The following is a 24,159-nucleotide window of genomic DNA, read 5'->3' on the forward strand; positions in this document are numbered from 1 at the left end:
AACAAGAAGTTGTCAAATAAACAAACTAATCCTTGTTTATATTAAATATAGCAGCGTTGATAGCTCCCTCTTAATAAAATGCAATGCTTTCAATCGTGCCGTCTCATTGAAAGATATCTTCTATATTTTGAGGTATAATGACGGAAAATTGTTTGTAGCGTACTCTTTGTGGAATGAACTATTCCAATCAGAGGCACTATCGCGGAACGCAATGGCTATGTATGGTAATTACAGCTGTTTCTATCTCTCCTTAATAATTTTCAAATATTTTTAATATCTAGTTCATTTAATTTATATCGATTAAATACTTATGATTTACAATACAATAATAATACTTTGATTAATTACATAGTTACAGGTAGTGTAACTTAATTTATTGAATCAAATTGTCTCGGTACTTTGAAAGCGTAAATGTTGAGTGTACAAAACGAAATAATACAGATTTAATTCGCAGCTTTGCGCTTGTATTGTATTTGAATACCCTATAAAGATAGTTATCGAAATTGTAATCGGAACTTTAGAAATAAGACTCGTACTTGAGAAGAAAATTTTAAAAGTAAATCAATATATTCTGTCCATTTGTATATATTTTTTTCCATTCTTACTTAATTAGTTTAGAAATAATTTAATATTCAATTACATTCATTTTTTACATTTATATAAAATTAAATGTTGATAGTGAAAAAAAATAATGAATGCCAGTTCTAATTATAATTTACGTTCCTCGATGAAGTCAACCTACACTTATTCCTGGGGGAATTAAAAATAGAAATATTATCTTGAATTTATATTTTTCTGAATACAACGCAAAGACACTAATTGTCCTCTGCAGATATTTATTGAAACTAAACCTCCATACATATCGACTGTTTTTTTTCACTTTGTGGGTTATTAATTTTACAAAGCACTTTTATTTTGCTTTTAGTTTCTTTCGATTTATAAAATCATCATCATTTTTCAGTATTTTAGTTATGTTTTAACCGACTTTAAAATGGAGGATATTTTCAATTCGACTGCATTTTTTTGGTGTGTTAGGTACCCCGTAACTTTTTACTGGGTGTACCTATTTTGATGTTTCTTTTTTGTTATCGAAACAATTTTGTTATTTTATCATTTGTCGATGTAACTTGAAATTAGTTTTTTTTTTGCGAACAAACGCTAATATAGATATATCGCATTTCATTTTGTTAATTATTCTTGCATAAAGCAAATAAGCCAACATCCCTTGATGACTATAATATAATATAACTTGATACTATACGTAAATTCACAGTAAATCGTTTCCTCACGTTTCAATAACTAAATACAAACATGAATATGTAAAACAACACGTAATAACGTGTAACGTAGAACACTATGGCAATAGACACGTTCGTTTTACAGTTTAATTTCCTGTAAGCGAACATTTCGCTTGTCAGAAACTCGGCGTACATTGCTCGCTGCATACGTGGTTATTGCTTCAGGAAGTGTGCATGTAATTCGATGACTTGATTAGAATGTGTGTGTACGCCTCGATAAATGTTTAGTTGAGATTTAAATGGTTGTGTGTGTGTTGTTTTTTTTTTTTCATTAAATAAAAATTAAGTATACAAATTAATATAAAACTATAGATCAAAATTCGGCTAAAATTGGTTCTGCCACTCATGAGTTTTGAGCCTAAATCTAAATATAAATTGACTTTGCAGGCAGGTATTCATATGAGTACAGTAGGTGCTGGTATACTAATACACCTATATATTACATAAACAGCTAAAAGCGCTGTAAAAAGACACTCTCAGTCCCACTATACAGTTTTGTTTCTCTCGACTTCACTCTGAATATATTTGTATTATAAAATATAGTGTATAAACTAGTTCTAGCCAGTTAAATCTGGATATAAGTAGTAAAAATCAATACTTTTCAACTGGATGTTAGAAAGCAGTAATGTAAAACATTGAGCACGAAATATAATAAAGAGAATTTCATTTAATAATACACTGCAACGCAGGCACCTCATTTACGTTTATTGTAACATCAAGACTTCAAATGTGGACATTTGACGAAAATGCCCATAAATCCGCTTATCTTAATCCGTGCAACGTGGCGTGGCCATTAAATTGCGATTGTTGGATGAAAAAATATGTAGCATTAAAATATTTTTTAATAAAATTTACTTATTCTGTGTAGTCTTCATTTTGGAACGGAAAAACTAATTTAAAATTTACTTATGTATGTATGGATTTTGGTATAGCATCTATATATAAGCATATATAGATGTATTAACATATACTGTAATAATTACACCAGCTAAAAATGTACATAATTACAGACATGTTTATCGGTTTAAAAGGTTATTATATTTAAAATAGTTGTTTATAATTATGAAAATCCTAACAAGACAATGTCACATTGTTTTCGTAACTTATTTAATCCAACAATTGTTTAAAAAAAGTGAAAAAGTTTAATATTTTTTAGTAATTTAAAAATGAACCAACATCAACCCAGTAAATTGAAGCTACTTTAGCGGCCACACAGTCTTCTTCATTATTTAAATGGTGCTTTTAATGTATGAGAAAATTAATGATGTCGCAAAGTTCTAGCGATACATTAGCGACTCGCTCTGATGTACGGGAAATACAAAAGTTACAGCATTAGCAACTGTAGTGTAGATTATGTGTTTATTTTAAATATAAATTTGCACAATAACGAGACAAAGGAAGTATTTTATTCTAGATTCTATCGGAGTTATACTCAAAAGTAATATTTTTTTACTTATGAAGGTGGTGGAATTCTGGAGGTTGTGGCGCAGCAGGAAATATTCTGCTTACAGGTCAAAAGGAAAGAAAAGGAAGAAGGTCAATCATACATGTTTAAAACTACTTTCAAACAGTGTTGTGTTAATGTGGTAAGGTGTCTAGAACTCCTGCGGGAACTTGCGGGTCGGGTAACTAATATACTAAACTATATACTAACTAACTGATAACGAAACTTTGAATTTAAAAATGTAGTCTTGATGGAATGTTCTATAAACTGAAATTTAAAAAAGATATTATATATAATGTCTCAATATTTGCATCGCATATACATTAGGTAGATGTATTTTGGTATTTTAACACCGAAAATTTTACTCAAATATACAAGAAAAAGAAATTACCTTAAAAGTCAGCTTTCATAGAAGGCTGAAGATTTATCATAGTAATAATACACGAATACTAGAAATGGCTAAAGAAAAAGACCTTATGCTGTAGTTTTTAGAAAGTCATATAACTCTTGCTCAACAAATGTAAAGACACAAAATCGAAGATGGTTGAAAGTAAAGTAATTAAAAATTTTAATAATTTTTTATATTTATGTTCCTTTGTTTAATAGTTAGTTTTACAAAAACACGACGTAGATGATAAGTCGTAAAAATAAGACATTATAAATAATTAATGATAAAACCTTAATTTTACTGTAAAATTCATAAATGAATAGTTTTACTTTGTAAATCCAATTTAAAAGTCGTAAAATAAAACCCCTAAAACAGAATAAAAAAGGTTTAACAACTTCCGATAATAACCCTTAAATTATATTACATTCTACTTCCTAAGTAATTTTACTACGTAAAGGAATTTTTTTTTATGCCACTAGGTTGGCAAACAAGCATTAGCGATTACCGTAGCTTATAGACGCATGCAACACCAGAAGCATCGCAAGCGCGTTACCGACCCAATCCCCAATCCCCCCAGGTATTTATTCCTATTTAGCACTTTTTTTAATGTACTCAAAAATATAATTTTTAAATGTAAATGTTTGTGAGAACGCTTCAACCTGTAATATCCCACTGCTGGGCATAGGCCTCTTTCCCCATGTAGGATAAGGATAAGAGCTTAATCTACTACGCTGCTCTAATGCGTTATTTTCCCTACTCGTGAGAAACTAAGACAACATATTGATACAACATTTAATTTTAAGTGGCTGAATAATAACAGAATAAATATAAACATCAAGAACATTTGTAAATACGAACCGGAATTTTCACATACAATTCTTCCGCAAGAAATAAAAACGAAACCCAACAACTGCCATTTTAAACAAATAATATAGGTTAATTCCAAATTCCTTACAACTGTAAGAAAAAATGGCTTCAATACTTTAGGACACCGAATAGCTTAAATCACACATAATTTTATTTCTTCTTTTGGTGTTAACATAAATACAAAAACAATATCTTGAAATGATATTTTAATTACCTCGTAATTACGGATATTAATTTGTATTTGAACACGTCGATTAACACTTCCATATTAAGGAGAGAGATAAATCCGGCAACGCTGCATTACGTTACTCGAACATGTACCTTATTACAGTTACTGTCATATGTACATATCCATATTAATACTATAAAACTGTAGGGTTTGTTTCATTTGAGTTTGGAAAATTATTTTTATTTCGTATAGTCGATTTACCGAGGCTATAATCTTTATAATATAGTACGTTTTTTCTCAAATTAATGCGGGTGAATCCGCGGGGCACTGTTAGTCATCATATACATAATATATTGTAAGTTCCTCGACGAATGCTTTTATTCACGACAGTTGAAATAGGTACTTGTCGCGTTGTGTTGCAAGTTGCAACAAAACGAACAACAGATGCAAAGCTTGCCTTACGTCACATTCGTCTGTCAATGATGCTTGTTTTAGAACTGATGGCTTTTTATACAATAACGTTTTTGCCATTTTTTTTTATTATAAATAGAAATAAAAATCAAAGTTCGATAATATTATGCTGATATAATTGCATTAAAAAAAATCTACTTTTACACATCAACGGTATAAATATAAATTGAATTAGTCGCATAGGGTATGTAAATAATATTTAAAGCAACTATAATTTTACTTATAAACATATTAATTTTGTCTGGTTTTGAGAGATAGGTTTAATGTGTAAAAACTATGGTTTTTTATGAATGCAGTTGACATCCTAAGGCATATCAAGTAATCTTACGTAAGTTAAAAATATAAAACGGCGATTTGTTCGTCGTATTAAATTACTTATTTGATGCATTGCACAAAAACGCTTCTCATCACAATATTGCATTCCGTGACATTACACTTCCCGTGAACCAGACTCTATTGTCTGGTTCCGTTGACCGCGGTGAGTCACGTTTTAGCGCTGTTTTTTAATAAAATCCGTAGGTATTAAATTTGCTAAAAAACATGTGCATCAAATAGCTTTATGAAACATTTTTGAATAAATTTACGCGTAAAGATTGTGAATTATTGATCTTTTGTGTGTTATAATATATTTAAAATTTTAAAAGGTATTAATTTTTAATCTTAAAAGTAAAGTACATATATTTTTTTGAAGTAAAACTTTTTTACGCTCGCTTGACTTGGGAAGTAAGCTCGTGAAAGCGTGAGGAGAGCGCTACGAAAAGTGTGACCGGGCGATGAGTCGCGAGCACACATTTTCTTTCCCTCTTTCTCTCATAGCCAGTTACGTTTCGTATATCTAAGACCCAGTGCAGGCTTATAGTTCAGGCCTATTGCTAAAAAAGTTTTACTTCAGTCGTGTGGTCCAAGTCACAAGCCCGTTGCCAACGTTACGTCCGCTTTCAGCGTATGCCCAAGAGCTTTGACTATCTAGCTCATCGCAGGAACATAACACTAGCAAAGACCAAGATTAATTGACTGTGATCGTTTGTAATGCTTCGGTAATTCCCTGATCGGACTATTTTAGATTTTGAACTAGATATTTGAGTAAGGTGACATTAAAAACAATATTTAAAAAACGACACGATTTGATAAAAAGGATCATTGTGTATAGCCAATTTTAAATTAACAATAAAGGATAAAATTCAAATTCAATCTCATCATCATCATCGTTTCAGCCTATTGCAGTCCACTGCTGGACATAGGCCTCCACAAGTTCGCGCCAAAAATGGCGTGAACTCATGTGTGTTGACCATAGTCACAACGCTGGGCAGGCGGGTTGGTGATCGCAGGCTGGCATTGTCGCACCAAGACGCTTCTGCCCGTCTTCGGCCTGTGTATTTCAAAGCCAGCAGTCGGCTTTATAAGTTCCAAGGTAGTAGTGAAACTTTGTTATCCCTTTGTCGCCTCATACGACACCCACGGGATGAGAAGGGGTGGCTATATTCCCTAATGCCACACAGCATTCAATCTACTACCTTTTCTCTAGTACTTATTTCATTTTGATATTTAGAAGATACAAAGGGAGAAATGCTGCTAATAAGTCATTAAGTACAGGTACAGAGCATTCAAAGTTATAGCCAGCTAGTTTAGTAGGTATATATTTTCCCGTCAATTAGGATTTTTGTTAATTCATAGTTGTACTAGCTGCTGCCCGCGACGTCGTTTACGTGAACGCTATACAGCACCATAAAATACCTACGATTATACCTTTTAAAATAACATTCATTTACCCATTTCTTCTTTACATTTCATATAAAAAAATTATATTGCGTGATTTTTATAGTGTGAAGCTAGCTTATATAGCATGGCTATTAACATAATAACAACAACATTCAAATATGCGTCGTTAGATCACACGTTGTGACAGAATGCGTTGAGGAAATAAAGGTTCACTGCTCGTTCCCGGTAGGTGATAGCATGATAATATGTAGCCTATATGTTGATCCGACTTCTTAATAATATTCGTGCCAAATTTGAAGTTAATCCATGCGGTACTTTTTGAGTGTATCCCGGACATACATACAAACAGACAAAAATTCTAAAAACTATATTTTTGGCTTCGATATCGATTGTAGATCACACCCTAAGTATTCTTTAAAAAAAATATTTAATGTACAGTTTTGACTTTCCTACCACTTTACTATATGTATAGATAACCAGCCTAAGATATTTAGACATATTTATATCAACAGCCGTAGCCTCAACGCTCAACAATTCATATTAAATTACACCTATTATGCTATGAGTCACGTGTCTTTTTTACATATGTACCGTGAATTTCACGGTTTGTTAAACAATTCTAATGTTACAAAATCAACGAGCTTAACAAAAAATTTACTCTATCACTAGCCGTTATAATTCCTCTTATCAAATTTTGTAGTTTCGCTAATCAAAAATAATTAGTTCTGAGAATAGATGAGTGATTTTTAAGAGAATAAGTTCATATTTTGATTTTGGAATTATAATGGAAGTTAGATTTTAGCACAGACAATCTCAAAAATTGTCAATTTGAAAATGCTAAAAATAATTCACTATTTCGTTTTTTTATTGCATCTATATGTACCTATTTCTAATTTTATTTCTTTTTGATAATGCAGTATGTTATTATTTTAGTTGGTTTCTTGCAACAATCCCTTTTAATAACATAACATGACAATACACTTTATTTTACACCAAAATAGAAATAATACATATCAGATTGATTTTAGCAAAGTTTCATAAGGTACAAAGGGCGGCCTTATCACTGAAAAGCGATCTCTTCCAGGCAACCTAGGAGCAGAAGAGATGGTATTGTGTTTGTGTAGGTGTACAAATTATGACATAAACTTGTGAATATATTTACTTAAACACATATACATATAAGTTCATACATACGTACACACATACACACCTACATACATACATACATACATACACACATACATACATACATACTTATAATATTTTATTCACGTTAAATATCAATAAAATACTTCCTGGCAGCCTTTTTAAAAGTAGAAAGCTTTTATGTATTGCCGTATTTGTTTTTAATATTATAAAATGTTGTAATTTTGTAATGATTGCATTAAACATGTAATGTATTCTATTATACGCGTGCCTTATTCTAGTATTAGTTAAAAACTACACTACACTTTGTGAGAACGTATGTTTGATTACCCATAAGATTCTTTTTATATATGCTTTAAGCTTGTACACTCAAAATGAAACACATAAAAGATAGACCCTCAAATCTCTCATATTTTGCTAGGACTTGATCTGATAAACGAGACTTTAAGAACACTCAAAATATGTTTAACATCAAAATGGGACGTAAGAGTGATAATTTTATCAACATCACTAATTAAGCTGGAAATGTACGAGCAGACGTCTGGAATAACATTTCGGAATTCAATTACGAATTTCTATTATAAGAATAAGCATATTGAAACGGAAAAGTGGCTTTGTTCTAGAGCTCCTTAGTGCTTAATTTTAGATCTATTAAACCTGCTACATTATTACAGTTAATAGTTAATTCTGAAAACAAAAGAAAGATGATGTAGGTTAGATTTTGTTATAGATTAGCAATCAGTAAAGTTTGAGCCTTATAGAAGTTATTTAATATCACTTGTAATAAATTACTGCAGTGTTATTTGAATGAGTAACGTTCTTCTTTCTATATTAGTTTTTGACCTTTCTTATTTTTTATCTACTATTTTGTTTTCTTCTATTTACCTCTCCATAAAAATGTTGTTTTTTTTTTCTATTTCAAAAATAATATTTTAAAGCGATTGTGTTTACTCTAAAGTGCTATTGGAGATGTAGACAAATAAGTTACTTGTAGTAGACAAATAAGTTACTAATATTGTACTTTTAATCATTCAAAACAGTATTTTATCTTTTTTCTGTTATTTTCTACTAACTCTTACCCGCGGTTTTGCACGCATTGATTTTTTTTAGTAACCTATGTTAAGTAACATGGGATACTTTTAACTTAGCATAGTATACTAAGACCTTCAAGAATGTGTGTACAAGCTTTCATGACAATCGGTTCAGTAGTTTTCATACATTCACATTTATTATTAGGGATTAGGGATTACCTCATAACACTAACATTTTTATATGTGTTCGTACATCACTCGTAATAAACCGACAGAATTTGTCTGTTATTTCGCTAATTCCTTATATTACCTATAAATTGTTATAAATATTTGTAATAATTTTCAGTTAAATGTTTACAAAACCTAATAAAATACACTCACTAAGCTGGATTAGAATTCAACTTGACAATGACTAAGCAATATATTACATGTATGTGTGTAGGAAATGCTCGTATCAATTAGTCTAAGAGCCGAAACACGGCGACTCGCAGACGCCTCGTAATTGTTTATGTTTATTACGTGTTCATTGTTTGCTACTCTCAGACTATTTGTGCTAGGGCTGTTACGTGCTATGAGAACTTCAGTTCGTTGCCAACCCTGAATTGTCTTATTGTCCCTATTAAATGTAATTACAAAATTGAATGCTGGTATTTATCTTGAAGCCATTGAACAGATATTTTCAACTAATAAATGGGGAGCCGGTTTTATTGTTCGGTTATATTGCGAAAACTACTGAACCGATCGGAATAGTACTTATACCAGATGCAACGTGTTTCGGAGAAGGTTTTTGTATATATGTTGGTGATTACTTTTCTCGTGAAAATATGAACGGACAGAAGTCACTAGTTTTCAATAAAAAACGCCATAAAACTTAAACAACTTTATTTGTTAATAAAGTTGTTTAAGTTTTATTTTATTTGTTATAGTTGTTTAAGTTTAGTTTATCTTTTTTGTATATGGATCAAGGAGGGCCTAGGAGAGTATATGACTTAAATTCACTATAAACTCAATAATAATGTTCTAGAATTCCCCAAAACTTAGCCAAAAACAATAAAAAATAAAAATAATAAACGCGAGTAAAACTACGTGAATTATCTAGTTTATAATATGTGACTGCCCTAAAGTTTCGCAAACAGTAATTCGCCGTAAATAAACTGATAACATTTTAAATGAAACGGGACTGCGTTTGTCGAAAGGTTGAAATTTTATCGTTCGCGACAAATTAAAGTAACGTAAAACGAGATAAATTATGTTTTTAATTCATTTAGAACTTTTAAAACGCAGCTTTTTGTAAGTCATTTATATGAAGTGACAGAAAAATGTTTGTTTTTAATATCTTTATTTATATATATACTAGCTGACTCGGCAAACGTTGTCTTGCCGCTAAACGCTATTTAAAAATAGGGGTTGGTAGTAGAAGGCTGAAAATATAGGGTTGTATGTATTTTTCAACGACAAATCACAATAAAATAAAAATAAAAAATTTATCTAAAAATAAAAAAAAATTAGGGGTACTACCCTTAACATTAAGGGGGATAAAAAATAGATGTTTTTCGATTCTCAGACCTAGCCAATATGCACACAAAATTTCATGAGAATCGGTCAAGCCGTTTCGGAGGAGTTTAACTACAAACACCGCGACACGAGAATTTTATATATTAGATTGTTTTCTAATCTTTACGCGAATTTCACTCTCATCTATATTTTTTTCGGATTTTATCGCTGTTTGTAGTAAGTTTTTTACATGCCCGACGTTTCGAATAGTTTACAGCAACCATTGTCACGGGACAGTCCTCGCGTACTTAATACGCCGCGATAAAAGCCGAAAAAGTTATTTCATTATCTTTGTTTAAACATAAAAGTATAATGACAAAATAATATAACTCAAATAAACTCTTCTAAGCAGAACCAAAATTTCTAAACGATGGTAGTTTCTAACATTAACTATAATTAATTTATTAAACGAATATAATCTTCATTGGCAAAATGTCTTTCAAAAAGGCTTTTGAAGCTGCTCAGATAACTAAATGTTTGCTGATTAAATAACGTAATTTTTAATTTGAAAGTGGGTTGGCGCAGTGGTAACACGTGTTAGTTGTTGCTTGTATGTGCAGGTAATTATAAATAATGAATATGTATAATTGGACTAAGATAGCACAGGTTGAAACCTTTGTGGTGTTGCTATTTTTTTTTTTTTTTTAATATTTAGTGTATTACTACTTTTATAAATGATAATTTAAAAAAAAAAATTGTCATTGTTTGGACATTGGCATTAAGTGGTTGTCTGAACTCCTGACAATGGCCTGTCAATAGAAAGGGCGAGGTGTTTATATGATACATAATGAAAAATACAAGTAAAACAGAAAAAATAAGGCATAAAAGGAATTACTATCATAAAGAAGAGATCGCTTCCAATCATCCTTTCGGCAAATAATCTAAAAAGGATAAAGTGAAAAGAAGTTATACCAATGACAATCAAAACAATATAACTGTAAACACATAATAATTATTTTAGAATGTAAAAAAAAATATTCAAAACATTCCAGGTACATCTAAACACGAACGTAATTACGGTTTTAGTTTCTGAAAACCGCAAATGTTTCCCGGTATCGATATTTTACGATCGATATCGGAAAGCGATCGTTTGTATGACGAATACTATCTACAGATTATAGCGACCCTAGATACTCGTGTCTGAATACTGTTGTGATTTTTATATATCTAACTCGACGGAGGTTGTCCGTCTTACGAACTTTAAAACGCGTGGGGTTCGAATTATTTTGAAAAAGGTAACGATCATTTTCTGAAAATTTAATGAAAAGCTTCTACAAAATATTAGCAAACTTTAAGAACTAAAAAACACACGTGTGCTTTAGACCAGACGACTGAAGAAAAACTTCTCTAGCAAAAGGCCTACACAATAGGCCTGCACTGTCTTAGATAGAAACATAACTGGCTATGAGAGAAAGAAAATGTGGGAAAGAGAATGAGATAAAGAGAGAAAGAAAAAGGCTGTCCTTATTGATATAATTTATATTCAAGTACTTTAAAATAAAATATTAACCGACACTTGACCGACGACAGAGCTCCTGGGGGGGATTAGGGATTGGGTCGGCAACGCGCTTGCGATGCTTCTGGTGTTGCAGGCGTCTATAAGCTACGGTAATCTCTTACCATCAGGTGAGCCGTACGCTTGTTTGCCGACCTAGTGATATAAAAAAAAAATTACCTTTAAGTAAACTATTTCTATTTTATACCCTACTCTGTATCTTGAAGTCGTTATTATTTTCGTATTAAGGTCGCACTGTCTGTGTACGAATATCTAATGTAATAATTGTGTTTATTCGCAAAAGTTAAAAAAAATCGACTTCAACTACATCAACAAGTAATACGTAGGTAGACGAAAAATTAAAATTATGTAGGTAAATACGCATATGATATTATATATGGGATCATATGACAACCACTTTCGATTAAAACAAGAATGTATGCAAATCGATCCTCCCAACGAGAAGGGGTAACACACATAAAAAAATACAATTGAATTGAGAAACTCCATTTTCGAGGTCGGTTAAAAAAGTATGAAAATATAAAACAACATCGTCTCATGTTTTAGACAATCTGTGCATCTATACAAATAAATAAAATTGGAGTATCTGTTTGTAAAATTAAAATAACCGCTTTTTACTAAATGCATATGGATGTATACATGGTAAATATTATACCAAAATAGCATTTTTTACGTTTTTTTTTGTCTGCCTGCCTGTTTGTTCTGGCTAATCTCTAAAACGTCTGGACCGATTTTGACGGGAGTTTCACTGGCAGATAGCTAATGTAATAAGGAGTAATTTTTATAACTGCAAACTGAACTATAGGTAACGTTTTTGTTAAATTCCACGCGAACGAAGTCGCGGGCACAGCTAGTTGGTATGAAAGATACCTACTTGTTATAGATAGATTTACACACAAATTTTAACTATTTTTACAATTATAACAATAATATAAGTATGCCAGCTTGTTTTCGAATTCCATTCAGTGCTACGGCGGTGTTTTTGTAGAATTTATTTTGAGATCGTAATTTGTTTTTTTATACCACTAAGAATGGCAAAGAATCGTATACCTCATTTGATGGTAATAAGTATAGTATAGCCATTGTGTCAGAATCTGTTTTCGGAAACAATAAAATAAAAAAATGATCTAGCTGAAAGTAAAAAAGCCAACATCACACGGTGTTCCCAGGCGGTCACCCATCCAAGTACTGACCGCGCCCGACGTTGCTTAACTTCGGTGATCGGACGAGAACCGGTGTATTCAACGTGGTATGGACGTTGGCGAAAGAACATTACAATTTAGTTTACGCTTTCGTCTTAACTAGATTCTTTTTATATAACTAGGTCGGCAAACAAGCGTACAGGTCACCTGACTGTGAGCAATTACCATAATCTCTGAAACGGCTGGACCGATTTTGACGGTACTTTCACTGACAGGTAGCTGATGTAACAAGGTTTAACTTAGGCTACTTTTATTTTAGAAATTTATTTATTTTATAACTGCGAACTGAACAATTTTTTTTTGTGAAATTTCACGCGGACGAAGACGCGGGCACGGCTAGTTAATTAATACAAACTTTCATAATAGAACGTATCGATATATCTTACCAAGGACACGTTATAAAGAATCTTTAAAAACATAGCTAAATGACTTGTCGCCGTAAATAATATAAAATATACATGATACATAGCAGTTAAGGTATAATAAATAGTATTTCGCTTACACGATGTTGATTGATGATAGTGACTCTCACATTCGCTGGACGAGTCCGCTTTTTCGACTTTTTAGGGTTCAACCAACTTATGAAGTAGACATATACGCCTTTGTTGCACAACATTTTTAGGTGAAACTTTCATGCTATCACTCCAACATTTTTCGTTAATCTATCGCATATCGCATGTGTAGAACACTATTGAAAACACTCAATGCAAAACTTATTTTTCACTTCAAATCTATAGTTATTCATTCACAATACACACTTTTAATTACATTGAATAAGTTGTCACACTAATCACTTATACGCCACTTATCGAGCAGCAACGCTAGCCGCACAATAATTAAACAATAACTGCTTCTTCACTTACAAATTATCATATTTATACGACAACAATCCCGCCAATACATGACAAAGATGGCGACTAAACAATCAGGAAATTAGTATTAACCATTTGGAAGATGGTGTCTCCATCTTCAGAATCAGAATAAGAACAATACAATCTTATAAAATTACTAGCTGACCTGGCGAACTTCGTATCACCTTATTTTTTTCTGAAATATAATAATAACATAATATATCAAAATAAAATATAGCCTATCTTTTAAGTTGGATCAAACTGCACACGGTGTGCAAATTTGACTAAAATCGGTTAAGTAGTTTAGGAGTCCATTGAGGACAAACATTGTGACACGAGATTTATATATATTAAGATTAGAAGTTCACAATTAAATGATAACATTATTTAAGTAACTACCCTGCAAATCAGACAAAAAAGATAGTGACTGACTAATCGTAAATTAATACGTATTAACTATTCGGTAGATGGCGTCACCATCTTTGTACTGTTCCAATATGAAACGAATAAACAATAAGAGTAATATCAATACAAAATCCAATATTTTAATAATTGTTATAGTCACAAATTTAAGTACGAATATAATTATATCACAAGTGTTCCGCGGTATTTGTGTATTATGACCTATGTGATGATGTAAATGTTTTTATTCACTAAAATTTCACTTACATCGTGGTTTCATAAAACCACACAATTATTTTTATAGTATTAATGGTAATCAAACTGGGCTATGTTCCAAATACATTGATGTGATTCCTTATTATTGACAGCCAATGCTTTAAAGAAAATAAAGATGATTTTTTTTAACGTGAAACTCCACCCAAATAGTTTAATTTGGATTTCTTGTTTTATTAAAAATGTTTTTCAAAATAAAGATATAATTATGTCAGAATAATAATAAGTACATATTTTAATATCACAAAATATTTGACAATGTATTGGCGCGAAAATCAGAAAACGTAATAAACAATTGTATAATAATTGTGTTTGCTCGCAAACGAAAAAATCCGACTTCAATTACATCAACAAGTAAAACTCGTACAACGTAAGTAGACGAAAAAAGTAACAAACGCACTAGTCGTTACTATGATTTTCGAGGGTTTATCTCGATTTCTTTGGGATTCCATCATTAGATCCTGGTATCCTTATCATGGTACTACACTTGGGATATTTCCTTTCCAACAAGCCTTTATAGGGTTTTAACTAACACTATTGACTTTATTTCATAAACATAATAAAACAAAGATACCAAACAACGTATCTCTAATCAAAATTCCACGGAACCCGTTTGCCACTGTATAATTAAATCCACACCCCGATTTTATTTTTTCACAAATCGCTATAGAGACGGGTATCAAACCTTAAACCCTTTTGTTAGCAGGACACCTGCACCATTGAGCTTTGGGTGCTCTTTACAAATAAACAGACTTAAAAACGTCGTATGTCTCATTATAGATACATTCAATTTTGTACAGTATATTAAGATATTAGAAGTTATTTTTGTTAGAAGGTGATATTTTTTGTAGTAAGCGATGGGTTACGCAAATTTTTTATTTGTAAATAAGAAAAGTATACGCTCGTGAGTCATCTTAATTAGTTAATGTTGAAGTTGATACAACGCAATGTTAAAATTATTTTAAACCAGTGTTATTCAAACATCAACTTATTGTTATTTAATTATATGCTGTTTAGAGGAGTTTCCTTATAATCTGATTACTAGAATTTAAAAAGAAACGGCCTAATGTTTGAAGTAAAACTTCTTTAAGGACACTTTACTCGGGGAGTAAGCTGGTGAATGCGTGACGAGAGCGTTACAAAAAGTGTGATCGGGCCAGGCGAACGGAGCAAGAGAGGCGCGATCACCATTTTCTTTCTCTCTTTCTCTCACAGCCAGTTATGTTTCGTATATAAGTTTTACTTCAGTCGTGTGGTCTAAAACACACTCGTTTTTCTTTAACATCCCATTGTTGGGCATAGGCATCTTTCTCTATGTAGGAGAAGGATTGGAGTTTAATCCACGACGCTGCTTCACTGCGGGTTGGCGGATGTTCCCTACTATGAGTAACGATCGTTATCAGGTATTTATGATAACAACCGGGACCGACGGTTTAACGTGCTCTCCGGAGCACGGTGGGGAGACTAACAAGGACAGACATTCAAACCGGAAAGGAATATTTGTATAAATACAAATATCCACCCCCAGCGTGAAACGAACCCGCAAACCGTCGGTATTTTATGCGGCTACTCGTACCACTACACCAGAACGGTTGTTTTTTTTTTTCATATTAATCGACTACTTAATAATACTTGTCTTTATTTTTGTTATATTTATCATGGAAATACACACTGTACGAATAAATTCAATTGCCTACCTAAGCATATAGTTACCTAAAGACACAAAAAAATTTTAGTTCATTTAGAAAATCTGTAATGTTCGGTATGGTTTTTGGAAACTTAAAAACTATTATTAACAATACAATTTTAACGACGCTAAAACAGTATAATGTTAAGCGTATACCAAATTACTTCTGAATACTAAACAAAAAAAAAGAAAGAAAACAAAACTGACCAGACTCATTTTCGATCCAAAAACAATCAGCAAAAGCTTAAGAACCGGTTCACGGATGAGGAAAAATTTATATTTTATTCAAGTTTATCGAAGTTTTGTTTATTTTTTTGGATATAAAATAAAACAGTACTTCATCATTATTTTTGATACCACCAATACTTACTATATGTATACTATATAAATGATTTCCGTAAGATTATTTGAAATTTTTTAGATCTTAACTGAGGTAGGACAAAGCAGGAAATATAGTGCTCAAAATCTGGAGCAGCCCGACTGGGGAAGTAGCTCGACCTTACAGAAGATCACAGCTAAATAATACTGCTTTCAAGCAGTGTTGCATTCGTGTGATCAGTAAGGTGACCAGAGCTCCTGGCAGTGATTAGAGGTCAGCAACGCGTTTGTGATGCTTCTGGTGTTGCAGGCGTCTAGAAGTTACGGTAATCTCAGGTACTCGTGTCGCCGACCTAGTTGTAAATCTTAGATAATGAGACGAAAGCTTAAACTAAATTGTCATATTCTTTCGCCAACGTCCATACCACGTTGAATACACCGGTTCTCGTCCGATCACCGAAGTTAAGCAACGTCGGGCGCGGTCAGTACTTGGATGGGTGACCGCCTGGGAACACCGCGTGACGTTGGCTTTTTGTCACTTTTTTATTGTCAATGTATGTTATGTGAGTATGTAGTGCTATTGGAACGACACTATTGCCAACGTCCATACCACGTTGAATACACCGGTTCTCGTCCGATCACCGAAGTTAAGCAACGTCGGGCGCGGTCAGTACTTGGATGGGTGACCGCCTGGGAACACCGTGTGATGTTGGCTTTTTGCTTTCAACTAGATCATTTTTTTAAAATTCTGTTTTCGAAAAACACACTGTGATTATTACTTTGTCCACATAAGTCAATTTACTTATATTGTATCTGTGATTCAGCTGATATGAAAAAGGTAGTAGGAAAAAAATATCGAAAAGATAAAAATCTATAACAGTCTACTTAATAAATTCTTAGTCTAAGAAATAGAACTAATTAAATTCTATTTTTTTTTTCTCGATACGAGTATCTATAAAAAACAAAGATTAATAATAAAGATGTTATATACTAAAAGTAAGCGAGTGTAATATAAAAAGAATGCGACTACTTCCGTTTTGGCACGATCACCCGACTCTTGATTAGCATAACCCGTTTGGTTCTACACTTTTATATCTCAAAATATACTTTGTTTTTATTGACGTTACAAAAATTAAGCACGTTTCTTGTTTACAGAACTATTATTCACTTGATATTTGTGGATAATGCTATTAATTTTATAATAAAAGATAAAATAGATGGTACGAATGGAATGAACGAGAAATGATCTTTTTACCCACCCGCAAAGGAAGGGTTATTTAATAAATACTAGTAATCGTCCAGAATTCGAAATTCGACCATAATTAAAAATAATGGAAATAAAAAACCGTTTATAATAAACTTTTAAAATTTTCAATTTGACTACAGACTTTGATGTGTGTTTTGCCCATAGTCACCACGCTAAGTGTTAATATGCGTGTGTGTATACATGGAAGTGTGTAATGTTTTTTTATTAATTTAATGTACTTTTTATGCATAATTATAAAAATATATTAGCATTCTGCACTCCTCTATATAAGCTATAAGAGTGCGAAATTTCATACTCCTCCGTCCGCGCAATTTTCGTAAAAAGCTTTTGCTTCACGTTGACGTCACATTGATTCAAAATATAGTATTGTTAAATATACCTACAAAAAATAAGATTACCGGTGTAGGCTGGGTGAGGATTGCGGAAAACCGGGATGTCTGACGCGAACTTGGGGAGGCCTATGTCCAGCAGTGGACTGCCATAGACTGCACTGATACACACAGCTTTTGCTTATTTATGTATAAAAGTATTAATAAACAACAGTTAATTTCACAGCCGGTATGTCCTAATAATTATTTGGAAAAAACAATTATTAAGACATACATCATCACATAGATCATAATACAGAAATACCGCGGAACCCTTGCGACATGTGTTCGCACTTAAATTTGTAACAACAATTATCAAAATATTGGATTTTGTATTGATATTACTCTTATTATTTTGTGCCGTGTGGTTACGGCAGCGAAGAATATAGCCACCCCCTCTCTTCTCGTGGGTGTCGTAAGAGGCGACTAAGGGATAACACAGTTTCACTACCACCTTGGAACTTAAAAAGCCGACCGATTACAGAATAGCCATCTAACTGCTAGCTTTGAAATACTCAGGCCGAAGACGGGCAGCAGCATCTACGGTGCGACAAAGCCGGCCCTGCGGTCAACAAACCGCCTGCCCAGCGTGGTGACTATGGGCAATACACATAAGTTCACGCCATTTGTAGCGCGAACTTGTGGATGCTTATGTTCAGCAATAGACTCATCATCATCATCATTACAGCCTATACAGTCCACAGTATTAGCGTTTCAAATATCATATCGTAACCCAACTGAGAACGTGAATCGTGTCGGAAGTTCCTGATAAGTTTTGATTTGATTAAAAAGCTTAACCAGCGAATAAGTGCTTTATGTTTTATTGCTTATATAACTACGACACGATGAGATGTCTCGTTGTTGTAGAATTTACATAAACAAACACATTTTACCTTTTCAACATTAAAGTATAAACAACAATTTTTTTATGTTAATCAACAATTTCAAATCCCCTTCAAATACTGTTAACACAAACTTTCCTTCGACAATTTCTGAACATCTCAAAATAAATTCTCATTTCTAAATCTACACACATTAGTCATAAAACCAGTTTCCAAATTTGCATGTATTGTTGTCTCACTTCCGCGTTATGTAATTAACATAACGATAATATTGACGTCTCTTTCCTTCCTATCATTCACACATTCAATTTGAATTAATAATCAGCTTAATATAATGTAACCGATGTGGTAACATGTCAAATTGACCATGAGAATATTTAAATTTTTTGTAATCACCTGTATGAAAAATTGTTTGTTTAGTTCACCCTTCGCTTGTTTGCATAAATTTATTTCATGACATTCATATAGGATATAAATATTTTTTGAGTTGAATTTTTTAGAAGCCACTTAAAAAAATTAAATTTGTCAAAATACTTATGATACTAATGACAGTAAAATTTGCAACAAAAATTAAATATAAAGAAAAGCACATAAAAAAAAAGTTTACTTTAGCTGTTAAATATAGCTGTCATTTTTTTTTTGTAACGGCTAATGAAAATATAAAAGTATATGGCCTTAAAAAAAACAAATTACAAAATTCAAATTCAGAACATTTAAACAGATTTCATACAAAAATGCATACACCTTCCCACGAAACATCGAGCAGGGAGCGGAATCCCTGCACTTGTATAAAAATCCCATTTAGTCACCGATCAAGGAAGATTGTGGAATAAAATTTGCATACCATCTTAAATTTAAATCGACAATTCTAAATTTAAATTCACTTGACAAATGTTATTAGATTTCCTGCCTAAGTAACCACCTAATTGTCTGTGAGAATCTGTATTTGTATTTGCAGGACCGATTTTAAAATATTTGCATTTATTTATTTTTATGCAAATGTAAATTCTTGTTAGGCATCAATATATCCGAAACGTGGATTATCATAAACTGTCGATTAAGTGAACAAGTGTGTGAATTGTGCTTTTTAAAATTTCCCAAAGTTTTATTTTATTTGTATTTATGTGAATATTATTAAATTGATTAAATTATCACTTACTATTAGTTTGATGAGTTGTTTGATAAATGTAGAGGTTTAAAGATATTTTTATAATGAAAAAATATAATGACAATAATAATAACAAATAGAATTTATTAAATTAATAATTAACATTATCTAACCGACATAGACGAAAAAAAGTTTTGTTTTTGACAATATAAATAAAATAAAAACATTATAATAATATTAAAAAATTAAGTCATCAATGAAACTATACAAATAGGCTGTAAAACTACACGCTACGACGCTATTCAATAATGACTTAGCGCTATAGATCCTACAAGGTTTTCTATGTCCCGAATTATCACACTAATATGGATTCTCCTTAGTCCAAAATGACTAAATAATATAATCTGTTCCACAGGTTTTATGATTTAGATATAATGCACAATATCATTTACAAAAAGTCACTCGTTTCTAAATATCTGTCATGATCTGTTTTATAACTAACATTTTTTTTTTGTATATAATTTATATGAATTTTGTTCCTATTTTTTTTTGTTTGTTTTTTTTTCTCTCTTGTTATTTCAATTTTCATATTAATTAATTTTCTTTATATAGCCACCCCCTCTCTTCGCGTGGGTGTCGTAAGAGGTGATTTAGGAATAACACAGTTCCACTACCACCTTGGAACTTTAAAAGCCGACCGATGGCGGGATAACCATCCAACTGCTGGCAATTACATACACAGGCCGAAGACGGGCAGCTGCGTCTCCGGTGCGACAAAGTCATTTGCAAAACATAATCATACAACACACCAATTAAAGTACCTAACAAAATACGACTACTAGATAACCAAAATAATGTTTCTTATTGTTACCTATAACCTACCACAAAAGATTAGCTTAAAAATTAAACTTAATTAAAAAAAAATTAACACTAAAATATAGTTTAAAAAAATTAAAAGTTCAAAATTCACTATGTTTAAAACGGTTAACATTGACGAGTGCAACAAAAATAAACCGCAACACACGAAAGGCGGGAGCTGGCTGTGACGTATCAATTTAATTAAAAACACTTTTCAGTTTCCAACGTGAAATCCGTTGAAAATTACCGACTTCATAGATGCCATTAATCATTACTTACACGGACAGACCTGAACAAAGGCGGTTAGTATTGTGGGACAGGGTTGTAAGTTTATAGCAATAATAATAGTTTGTAGAAAAAAAAAGAAACAAATTAGTCGTTTTTTCAATGCTGAATTTTGAATTCGAACAACCACTTCATTTCCACAAAAACTTTTTTCCAGTACTATAAAAATCACAAATTGTTTTCTAAATGCTTAAATTTTATTTCTCGGGCAACTTTTTTCTAATCTCTTTCCATAATAACTTTTTCGAAGTAACAAAAATAGCTAAATCGTCTAAACCTTACTGAAATTATGAGTCATACATACTACATAACAGTATTACTAATGTTACAAAATGGCTCTTTTGTATTTCTAGTAATTCTAGAAAACGAATAAATAAAAAATAACCTTCTGTATCCCTTATTCCTGTAATTGCACTGACTCACATAATGACGTCAAGGAATTTTGAAGCCTTGTAGGTCATTTGAATCATAGGTAACAAAACATCTTAGTTTCAGACTATTACTAATATCCTACCGATGTATAAATAATACTATTTACACACTATTTACACTAAATATGTACATTTTCAACTTATAATTGTGTCCAAAAATATGTCGATAAAATACCATTTCGAATAATTCTTCTTATATATTTTATTTATTAATAGATATCAACGTTTATTTAAATTTAAATACTGATGTCAATACATACATAATACTGAACTGAAGATATCTCTATTACAACTAATGAATCGATTAGTATGCATAGCAACAGGCGCCGAGACAACGCTGTTTATTGAGAATTTGAAGTTATTATGTTTTTTGTTTATCTGTGTAATCAGTTTTATTTAAAAGTGTAAAATTATTTTACGCACTGTTGTTGAATGTTTTTCGTGAACTTAACCAATTTTAATTTCACCAAATAACATTTTTTTTCATTAATATTATTATTTTCTAAATTGTCTTTTAAGCAAACTGAGTTTTACTTAGGTAGGGCACAGCAGGAAATTTCTTGCCCAAAATAAGGAGCCGCCCGACTGGGCTAGTAACTCGATCCTACAGAATATCACAGCTAAATAATACTGTTTTCAAGCGGTGTTATGTTCCTGTTGGTGAGTAAGGTGACTAGAGCTCCGGGGGTGAATTGGAGGTTGAGTTGGCAACGCTCTTGCAATGCTTCTGGTGTTGCAGGCGTCTATAAGCTACGGTAATCGCTTACCATCAGGTGAGCCGTACGCTTGTTTGCCGACCTAGTTGTATGTATATATAAAAAGCAACCTTGTCCTACATCTTGTCCTATTATTTAACATGGTGTAGTCCAGAAGTTATTCGCGAATACACATTTCAGCGATTCACTTTTATTTATATAGATATAAACATAAAGGTACATAACACGCTTACATTACTAAACCGCTTAGCCAATTTTGATAAATATTTGGGCGTTGATACAAGGCTATTTTTATAAAATATCTCGATGTGATGAATCTCTTTTGATTTTGGTAAGAATAGTCTTTGAATTTGGTTTCCGATGTGGTAGGAGCACGCATAGTCATCGTTTAATTTCCTATATAAATAATTGAAACAGAACACATAGATTCTTTGGGACAAGGACAAAGGAAATGTTAATACGAGTACCTATGTCAATTGATATTTTACTCTACTTAACTGGTATCGCCTATACAGCGTCCTTCTCTCCTCATTAAGTTAATAAAATGGATAAATTAAGTACATTAAATAAAATATTTTCTATAAATCATAACTAAAATAGCAAAACTATACAAAATAAAAAATATATAAATAAAATAAAATGAATACAAAAAAGGTTTTAATAATATGCAAAAGATTCCGGAAAATACTGCCATAATCTAGTTTATACTAACCTAAACCAGATTTATTCAGATTTGAAAATTCTTTTATTGACATTGTTATTCTTAGAATAGACTTGTAAATTCAAACCTCGATACTAACATTAGCAAACATGGTATTCAGAAATTCATGGTCGATCAACTGACCCTGATTCGCTTTCTCTCTTAGTCACACATAACAGTACTGATGTAATTCGGTCGATGTCAAGATCAATAGAGATGAATCATATTGTTTTTGAATTTTTTAATTTGATATCGATTTTATTACGTACTAGTTATCCTCGCGACTTCGTCAGCGTGGAATTTAACAAAAAAGTAATTGTTTAGTTCGCAGAGTAATAAAATAAATAAATGTCATTATTTTACAAAAGTAGCGTAAGTTACTCCTTATTACATCAGCTATATGCCAGTGAAAGTCTCGTCAAAATTGCTCCAACTATTTCAGAGATTAGCCGGAACAAACAGACAGACAGACAAAAATTGTTAAAATTGTTATTTTAGTATATGTACCGTGTATCAATATGCATTTAGTAAAAAGAGGTTATTTTAATATTACAAACAGACACTCCAATTTATTTAGTTGTATAAATTTATTTGTGATTATTCCGATATAGTTTGTTGTAATTATATAGATAACGCAAATATGTTAGGAGATAATGAAATTAAAAACATTGTCTTTAAAATTTATATTAGTACGATGATGTATGTTAAACTGTGCTATTGGATATTGGCGGGTCACATATATATTTGTTAATATTTATATGAACCGCCAATATTTTATTAGAGAAACAATTATTTTAGTGCTGGTTAAGTTAGTGTTTAAAGGGTCATATTGCAACCTTGCACAAAAATAAATAATCTGTGGAGTCATGATCGAAATAATAAAAAAATCATGACAGAAAACGTTACAGGAATGACATAACAAAACAGGTAAGAAGTCCTTAGTAAATATTATTAGCATTTAATTCCATAATTACATTTTAAAAAATGTGTTAATTTGTAATTTATATGTAGTGTCAACCCTATATCACAAAACATTAAACAAACCTTAGCACAATAGCTCGCATCAACTTGCAGCAAGGTTGGCGCGAATTAATAGCTACTGTGAGCCCTTAATGAATATTGCAGCCAAATGCAAGTTGACTGATAGTTTGTTGTGTGTTAACATTATATTGGCTGGCGGTGTAATGTTACTAAAGTGTTGATGTATAATAATAATAAATACTCTTTATTGTGAGACATAATTAAACG

General features: G+C 31.7%; 3 non-coding genes across 3 annotated transcripts; 2 read left to right on the forward strand and 1 right to left on the reverse strand.

Annotated features, from left to right (window-relative positions):
- Positions 1 to 12,747: 12,747 nt before the first annotated feature.
- LOC123664310 lies at positions 12,748 to 12,866 on the reverse strand. Its single transcript, XR_006744799.1, has one exon. It is a non-coding gene; the product is annotated as a 5S ribosomal RNA (ribosomal RNA).
- A 3,881-nt stretch (positions 12,867 to 16,747) lies between these two features.
- On the forward strand, positions 16,748 to 16,866 carry LOC123664306. The gene has a single exon (XR_006744796.1). It is a non-coding gene; the product is annotated as a 5S ribosomal RNA (ribosomal RNA).
- Positions 16,867 to 16,932: 66 nt separating this feature from the next.
- On the forward strand, positions 16,933 to 17,051 carry LOC123664311. The gene has a single exon (XR_006744800.1). It is a non-coding gene; the product is annotated as a 5S ribosomal RNA (ribosomal RNA).
- The last annotated feature ends 7,108 nt before the right edge of the window (positions 17,052 to 24,159 follow it).

This window comes from Melitaea cinxia, chromosome 21 (genome assembly GCF_905220565.1).
Source record: "Melitaea cinxia chromosome 21, ilMelCinx1.1, whole genome shotgun sequence".
NCBI classification, from domain to species: Eukaryota; Metazoa; Arthropoda; class Insecta; order Lepidoptera; family Nymphalidae; genus Melitaea; species Melitaea cinxia.